Source organism: Streptopelia decaocto (genome assembly GCF_964273445.1).
Source record: "Streptopelia decaocto genome assembly, chromosome: 7".
NCBI lineage: Eukaryota > Metazoa > Chordata > Aves > Columbiformes > Columbidae > Streptopelia > Streptopelia decaocto.
In genome coordinates, this window is record NC_138661.1 from 2,786,796 (window position 1) to 2,794,674 (window position 7,879).

The following is a 7,879-nucleotide window of genomic DNA, read 5'->3' on the forward strand; positions in this document are numbered from 1 at the left end:
ATTCAGCAGCGCTTGGAGAGAGGAGGAAAAACCAACAGCAAACCCCGACCCTCCTACCTGATGAGCTCAGGAGGCTGCCGGGCATCACCCGGCAGTCAAAATAATGAGGTCAGCGGCATCAGGGACCCGGGGTGCGCGGCATCCTCCGCACCGCGCGCCTGGAGGGGCCGGGGATGGGCGACCGGCAGCAGAGAAAGGGCTGAGAGGGGAGGGGGGGACAGAAGAGTCACACAAAGCCCGAAGTAAACCCCCAGCCTTTCATCTCTGCTCCAGATGGGCCAGCAGCTGAGATGCAGGAGGGCGGCCCGGAGCCCGCAGGATAATAGGGGTGGGCAGGCAGCAGCTGGGGGGGTGGGTCCCGGTCCCCTGCCTGTTCCCTGCACAGGGCATCACTTTGTTCAGATTTATAGCTGGCCTTCTGTGTCCTGTTAAACCCCCCCAAATGACCAGCTTGAGCAGATGGCACAGAAAGGTGCAGGTTTAGGAGTCATAACCACATTATTCTTTATTTCTCTTCTCCCTATTACAAGTCCTGAGAAGCAAAGCGCTGAGGGGTGATGAGAAAAGGAAGTTTTCACTGGTGTTTCTTTCTCTCCTTTAAATCCGGGCCCTCCTGAGGGCCAGATAACCTTCACGGCGCACAATGTAGAGGCCTGATAGGGCTAAATTCTCAGCTAAAATTAACTCAAACAATAAAGGCTTAAACCGTAATTACCGCTTCGCATATTAAGTGCTTGGAATCAATACCAACCTCCAAGATTTAGCCTCGAACTAATAAAGACACAGATTACCTGGTCAATCAGTGGTACCATCAAGTAAAAACACTACAATTAGCACAATGTCCTTTTTTGTGTGCAAAACAGTATTAATGCAAACAGCACATTTGCTGCCCAGTGGCACCACATGGAGATTTTGGGGATGCTCTGCCCTGGGCTGCATCCCCAGCTCTCCAGGGCTGTGGGCTACCCCACCTTCAACCCAAGTAGCCCTCTGCAAGAAGGGAACAGCCTCCAGTGAGTCACCTCCTGCAAGGGACAGCAAGGACAACGTCGCTTTTGATGCTCCTCTTGATTGCTTTGACCCAAACAAGGGGCTGGCAATTAGCAGCGAGGGCCCAGTGGAGCAGCACCATGTAGCCACCTCCAAAACACAAGCACCCGCTCCCCAAGACATGATGGTTCGGCAGCTTAAAAACAACTTAAAGCTGATTTCTCACTAGCCTTGCTATCTTCAACACCAACTTATCCTACTGCCTTACTCCAGTGTTCACATGGGAAATTTTCTGCTTCTGCATACATAACATTGCCAAGGTACCCTTTCCATCAAAACTGTCTACATGGTACAACTCTCTTCTCTTTGTTTGCCATGTAGCAGTACTTGAGGACCAAGTTTGATGATCTGTTTAGGTTAAAACCTAAATCAAAAACTTTTCCAAGTGTGTGTACAAAACCTGTAACTATGCCTGAAACAGGACATTAATTTCTTGCCTGTCCTTACGTATCAGTGTCCTCAAACAATAGGATCAGCCATTGTATCCTGTTCATTACCTGGCACATAAACAGTATTAAATAACTGGTCCCCCCAGCGTCACTTTGATCCTTTGCTGACTGCTCCCTGCATTACATAAAAATCTGAAAAATCAGATGCATCTTGAAATACGCAGGAGATTCCCCTCCCCTGGCTTGAAAAAAAGGAGGTAGTAGAAGTGGTATCTTGTTCAAGAAAAGCAGCTTAAAAACAACTCGCCTGTCCCTCTGTGCTTGGGACAACCGGGACAATGTGAACACAACTGGCAAAACCCACCAGGACGCCAGTTTTTAATGGCAGAGTTTATAAGATGCCCGGCAGCCACTGAACCCAGAGCCTTGAGCCCTTGCTGGAAAGCAGGAGCTGGGGTTGTCTCATCTAACTCATTATCTCCTTCCCTAATGAACCACCTCATCCACAGCGGCTGAGCTGCCGGGATTCACTGCGTACACCCCAACACCCCCACGTTGCTGCCTGGGTCAGAGCAACTTCTGAGCTGGGTCTAACCTGCAACACCCCGTCTCCTCTTGGGGAGCAGCAGCTCCACAATAGGTCCCACCGAGAAACTAAAGGGAAAGGGACAAAACCCCCAAAGGACAATAAAGCACCCAAATATCAGTAAATCACTCGACAGCACGCCCGGCTCTTCAAGGGTCACCACCAAAGTCAGCTTTACAGCTGGCGGTGCCTCCTCCCCCATTGAGCACGGTCATAATTCCTGCAGCCCAGTGCTGGCTGCTTTGCACCTCAATGCCACCTCTTGCCCCGCTCCCCAAAACACAGCCAAACCCTCCAAAGTTGGCAGGAAAAAGAGAAAATCAAACGATTCTGTTAACCAAGCTCCACTCCAGATTAGCAAAGCAGCGATGGCACATAAAGTGCTATAAATTTATGTAAAGAGCTTCAAAAGAAGCGCAGTGTTTTGAATATTCACACCACCCCGGTATTTGCATTGTAATAGGGCCTTTCAATAAGCAGCCTTCCCCTCAATAAGGAAAAACAAAGCGCCCATCTGTTTTGATTTTGCAAATTGGGCTGGAGTTGCACCGCAGTAACTCGGGGAGCCCTGGGTGCGATAAAGCCCAAGGTATACGCACAAAGCTGATTATTTCAGAAGTAAACAAAGCGAGATGGGAATTTATCCAGCGATGCCTCACGCACCGGGAAATAAGGAATTGGGTAATTCCCGCGGAGCTCAGCCCTGCACCGGGTCCGATAAACCAGGGCTGTGCTGAATCACGGCGATAACGCCGCATCCATCACGCTGTGGGGACCGGGCGGTGAGGCTCTCACCATCATCCCCGCTTCGGTGAGCAACCGAGACAGACGGGCAGGATCAACACACCCACCCAAACTGACACCCACTTGCACCACAACCCCCCAATGCGCCCGGCTCTGGCTGCTGACCCTCCCGGGCTGCACATTTGTGGTTTTCCCACTGAAAACTTCACCCCCATCCTTACCCCAACATGCCAGAGGTGACGGGCCCCCAGTTTGCGACCAGACAGCAGATGCCGTCTGCCACCCTGGTGACAGCAAGGGCTTCGCCAATGACAAAACAACTGCTATTCTGAATTCCCCCAGCCACAGCCTGCTGCTTCCTCAGCCCAGCCCGGCAGAGCTGGGCCACAACCGCCCCCACCCTCCACGGTTTGGGGCTTTTGGAGCATCTCTCCGGGGACAGGGACGCACCACAGGACAGGGTGCCCTTGGCAGGAGGGGGAAGCAGCACTGGGTGCTGCCACCAGCACGAAGGCCACTGCTGGGGATTGTGCACGGTGTCCCCCTCACGCACACATACGCCTCAATTCCCCTCCCCGCAATCTCTGGCTACAAGCCCCCATCCCCAGCACCCAATTCCTCCAGCATCGCCCCCTTCCTCCAGCATCGCCTCCCCCCCCGCTCCAGTATCCCCCTTTCCTCCAGCATCACCCCCTTTCCTCCAGCATCCCCCCCGCTTCCCCAGCACCCACCTCGCCGCCGGCGCCCCGTCCCCGCCGCCCCGTCCCGGCGCCCCGCACACGCGGCCGGCGGTACCGGGAAGGGGCGGGCTGAGCCCCGGCACCGCCCGCGGAGGAGGGACCGGCAGCGGCCAGAACCCCCCGCACCGCCCCGGGGCTCGGTGATCCCCCCACCCGCGGTGCCCGGCGCTGCACCCCCGCTCCCCTCCCGGGCTCACCCGGCGCGGCTGCCGGTCCCGGTGGCTCCGGGCGCGGCGGAGCGGAGCGTTGCGGAACGGGGCCGGGGGAGGCGCCGCGTTCAAATGCGGCGGCGTTTATTGGGCCGCAGCTCGGGGGCGGCCCCGGGGGTGCGGGGCGGCCCCGGGGCGGGGGCGACCGGCGGCCTTTGTGCGACGGGGCCCCGCTGGCACCGCCCGGGACCGCCCCCCGCCTGGCGTCAGCGGCGACCCGCACCACGGGTGACAGCTGCGTGGGGTCCGCCACGCTGTCCCGCACCCCCGGTGGCAGCGCCGTGGTCCTCACTGTCCTGCCGCTTGGGTGGCATCACCTCGGCTCCCCGCTGTCCTGTTCCCTGGGTGGCATCATGCCGGCTCCCTCCTGTCCCGCATCCCAGGGTGGCATCACGTTGCTGCTCGATGTCCTGCACCCCATAGTGGCATCGCCTTGGTTCCCACCATCCTGCACCCCAGGGTGGCATCGCCCCAGCTCCCCACTGTCCTGCACCCCAGCGTGGCACCACCTTGGTTCCCACCATCCTACAACCCAGGGTGGCATCACCTGGAGTCCCCGCTGCCCTGCACCCTAGGGTGGCATAGCCCTTGCTGCCCAAATTCCTGCACCCCAGAGTGGCATCACCCCACCTCCCTCCTGCCCTGCACCCTAGGGTGGCATCACCCCAGCTCCCCACTGTCCTGTCCCCCAGGTGGCATCATCTCAGCTCCCTGCTCTCCCGCACCCCTGGGGACATGGCCCTGCAGCACCTCATCATCCTCAAAAAAACAATAGCACATCACCTGAGCTGCTCCATGCTTGAAGATCATTGCACCATGTCACCCCACTGTCCCCAGCCCTGAGGACACAGCATCCTGGCTCCTCGCCATCCCCCTGGGTCCCCCTATGTCACTGTGATACAGGCGCCACGCTGTGCCCCATGGCACCCAGCCCTTCCGCTCACCCCGGCACCCACAGTGGCCCAGCACACCCACCCGCCTGTGCCCCCCACTTGCTTTGGGGGGGACACAGCCAGGGGTCACCCTCTGCCTCATGAGCCATCCCACGGCGGGGCGGGGAAGGAGCTCCGGAGCTGCTGACACAACATCCACAGGCACCAGCAAAACTCAAACCCTTAATTAAGCCTCGGCAGCCCTCATTAGAGGCTGGAGCCATCGCTCCTGCCCAGCGCCAGCAGGCACAGCCTGCGTGGCAGGGAGCTGGCGGTCCCCAAGGCTTGTGGCTTCTCTGGTGGCTAATGAGGGGTTCAGCTCACCCTGCAATCTGCTCTTGCACAGTTGCATGGCCTTATTTTGCTGTTTGTTTTCCAAAAGCGCTACGGATGTAATAACTTTTAAGCCCTCTTCCCTTTTTTTAAAGCAACTTTGAAATTGCTTTGCAGGTTCAAAATATTTATGGCGGAGGAGCAAGGGAAACACAAAAGCCTGGCAGCCGGGTGCATGGATGGACGATGGGCAGTATAAACCTTGGTTTAGTAGCAAACCAGGCTTAAAACCCCATGAGATACGGGCTTGTTTGCCACACAGTCCCACCGGCGGTGACAGGGACATGTGGGACACCATAGATGAGCTTAAAAATGTGATATTTAACCCACTGCAGCAGCTGGGGTAGATCTGCTGCCCGAGTGCCCCGCTCGGTGCGTCACTGCCGGCTGCCCCAGCGCCAGCACCAGGACACGGCGGAGCAGAATGGGTCCCTCAGCATCAACCAAAGCCCTGCCCGGGGACAGGGCTGTGTCCCCGCAATGACGGAGCCGAGGAAAGGTGACTTTAAAGGGAAGGGGGCCTTGGAGAGAGGCTTTGCTGGACAGATGTTAGCAGCTTTGTGCTGAGGGAGGGCTCTTTTTTTAAACATTTGCCATTTTTCTCCAAGGCTTTCTTCTGCTCTGACACTTGCTGAGGGTTTTTTCTTTCTTTTCTCTTCCCGCATTTGCTTTCTTCATCCCCGGTTCAAACACTTTTTCACCGCGCATTATGCCGAAGTTGAAACCATCTGGTGCTTTGTTTTGTTGTGAGCCCGGCGAGTGCCAGGACCTTTATCCCCTCACCCTCCTCCTCACCCCCGCAGCGCTGCTCCCTCGCTAATCCAAGCGACAGCCCCAGAAACCCCCCGACATCACCCAATAAAGCGACTCGGCGCGTGTTCGCCTGCGTGCAGCTGGGTGGGCGACGGGGACAGGCAGCGCTCTCGGTGTCCCCGTGTCCCCAGCCAGCCCGCGGGGATGCGCAGCCCCCGGCTCGGCTGTATCGCCACACTGCAAATTCCTGACTCATTTATAGGACCGGCTGTTAGCAGAGGCATCCTGATCTTATTTTCCCCCTGCTTTCCCAAAGGAGGAAAGCACGTTTCTAGGAGCCCCGCCAGACGCAGACCCCGCCAGCCTATTTTTGGAGCCCCCTTCCAGCAAACAGCTGCATTTGAGGGTGGTGTTTGCAGCGAGCGAGCTCAGCGGAAGGAAACCTCCGCTCGCCCACGCCGTCACATGCGACAAAAAAAGGGGCATGTGGGAAAACCCGGGACTGCTGGACATGAGCTGCTCCAACGCCCAGGCTGGACTGAGCTGGGGGGCTGGCACGGGGCCACCCCAAAACATGGTCACAAGGCGCTTGCGCAGGCACTGGGTGACCCCGCTGCGAGGCTGTGGGTGCCCGGTCTCTGCAGAAACCCCCTCCTGACATGGCTCTCGCTGCCCCGTCACGCTGTGCTGCCCGTTCCCCTGCACAATGGGGAGCTTTGTTCTGCTGGGGTGAGGGAAGGTCCGGCCGCGGAGCGGAGGGGGGAGCTGGGGGTCTCTTCCTGCTGTGAGACACCCGTCACCCTGGCGTCCCGCCAGGCCGGGGGAAAGCAGGGCCGTAAAACCGCCAAAAAATGAGCAAAGCCAGCTATGAAACCACCGGCAAAAAGTAAACAAATGGCTCATTTAAGAAAAGGTGCTGTAGGAAAAAACGGCCGGAAACCTCCCCGTCTCACAGCCGGCGGAGGGACAAGTCTGGACTGAAACAAGCCCAAACTTCTCTTGTTTTTAGTTTTTTTTTCTTCATAAAACAATGGCGATTCGCTAACCCAGAGCAGTGCGGTGCCTCCCCGGCGGCAGCTCGTTGCTGCCATCGCACGTCCAGCCCCCGCTGTACAACCTGCATTTCTGTCCCTGCTGCCCAGGCCTGATCCTGCACATCCTTTGGGCTCCAGCCCTCCAGCCAAGGAGACCCTCATAGTTAAAAGGGGACGACAAGAAAGATGGGGACAGACTTTTGAGTGGGGCCTGTTGCGATAGGACAAGGGATGATGGTTTTAAACTAAAGGAGGGAGATTCAGGAAGAAATTGTTGTCCCTGAGGGTGGTGAGAGCCTGGCCCAGGTTGGCCAGAGAGATGGTGGCTGAACCATCCCTGGAGACATCCCAGGCCAGGCTGGACGAGGCTCTGAGCAACCTGGTGAAGATGTCCCTGCTCATGGATGAGCTTGGAAGGTCTCTTCCAACCCAAACTAGTTGACGATTCTATATTTGCTGTGTTTGCTGTGCTGGGTCCTTATTGCAAGAACTATTTGCATGGCTGCTCCACAAGATGCTCCAAATTATCTGCCATAACTGTGCCGATCCCCTCCGGCTCACACTGCCAAATAAAGCCCCTACAGGCAGTGCTGGCTGCACCCTGCCCATCTCCGCAGGTGATCTCTCCCATCACCTTTGTGTCAAAGCCACGTCCCACAGCACCTCCTGGGAATGGGGAAAAAATTGGGGGTGGAAGGAAAAAATCTCCTACAAGTAAAACCAGCTGGATCTGCTGGTCCCTTCCGCTGTCCTCCTGTCCCTGTGGCACAAGAATAGCAGCTTGTGGCTGGTTTGTGCCACCTTGTTGCATCATCTGCTGACGGGGAACGTGCACCCGCCTGCCCACAGCCCCGGTGGGCCCGGTTTGACCGGCCCTGTTTGTCTTTCTGTTTGCATTTGGGGCTTGGAGCATCCACGTTAAACCACAGTGATTTGTGTTCCGAGGAGGGAACAGAGCTGGTGAGGGGCTGGAGCACAAGTGTGATGGAGCGGCTGAGGGACCTGGGGGGTTCAGCTGGAGAACAGGAGCTGAGGGGAGACCTTCTGATCTCTGAACTGCCTGAAAGGAGCTTGGAGCCAGGGGGGGTCGGGCTCTGCTCCCCAGGAAC

At 57.4% G+C, this 7,879-nt stretch overlaps 1 protein-coding gene across 6 annotated transcripts in view; it reads right to left on the reverse strand.

Annotated features, from left to right (window-relative positions):
• Nucleotides 1-3,758, reverse strand: part of NIN (ninein) — a 67,823-nt gene extending 64,065 nt beyond the window's left edge. For all 6 annotated transcript variants that reach the window (XR_014184723.1, XM_082059511.1, XM_082059507.1 and 3 more), the window contains exon 1: nt 3,707-3,758. The gene's annotated coding sequence lies outside the window, so the exon portion shown is untranslated. The remainder of the gene's footprint in view (nt 1-3,706) is intronic.
• Between the last annotated feature and the right edge of the window lie 4,121 nt (nt 3,759-7,879).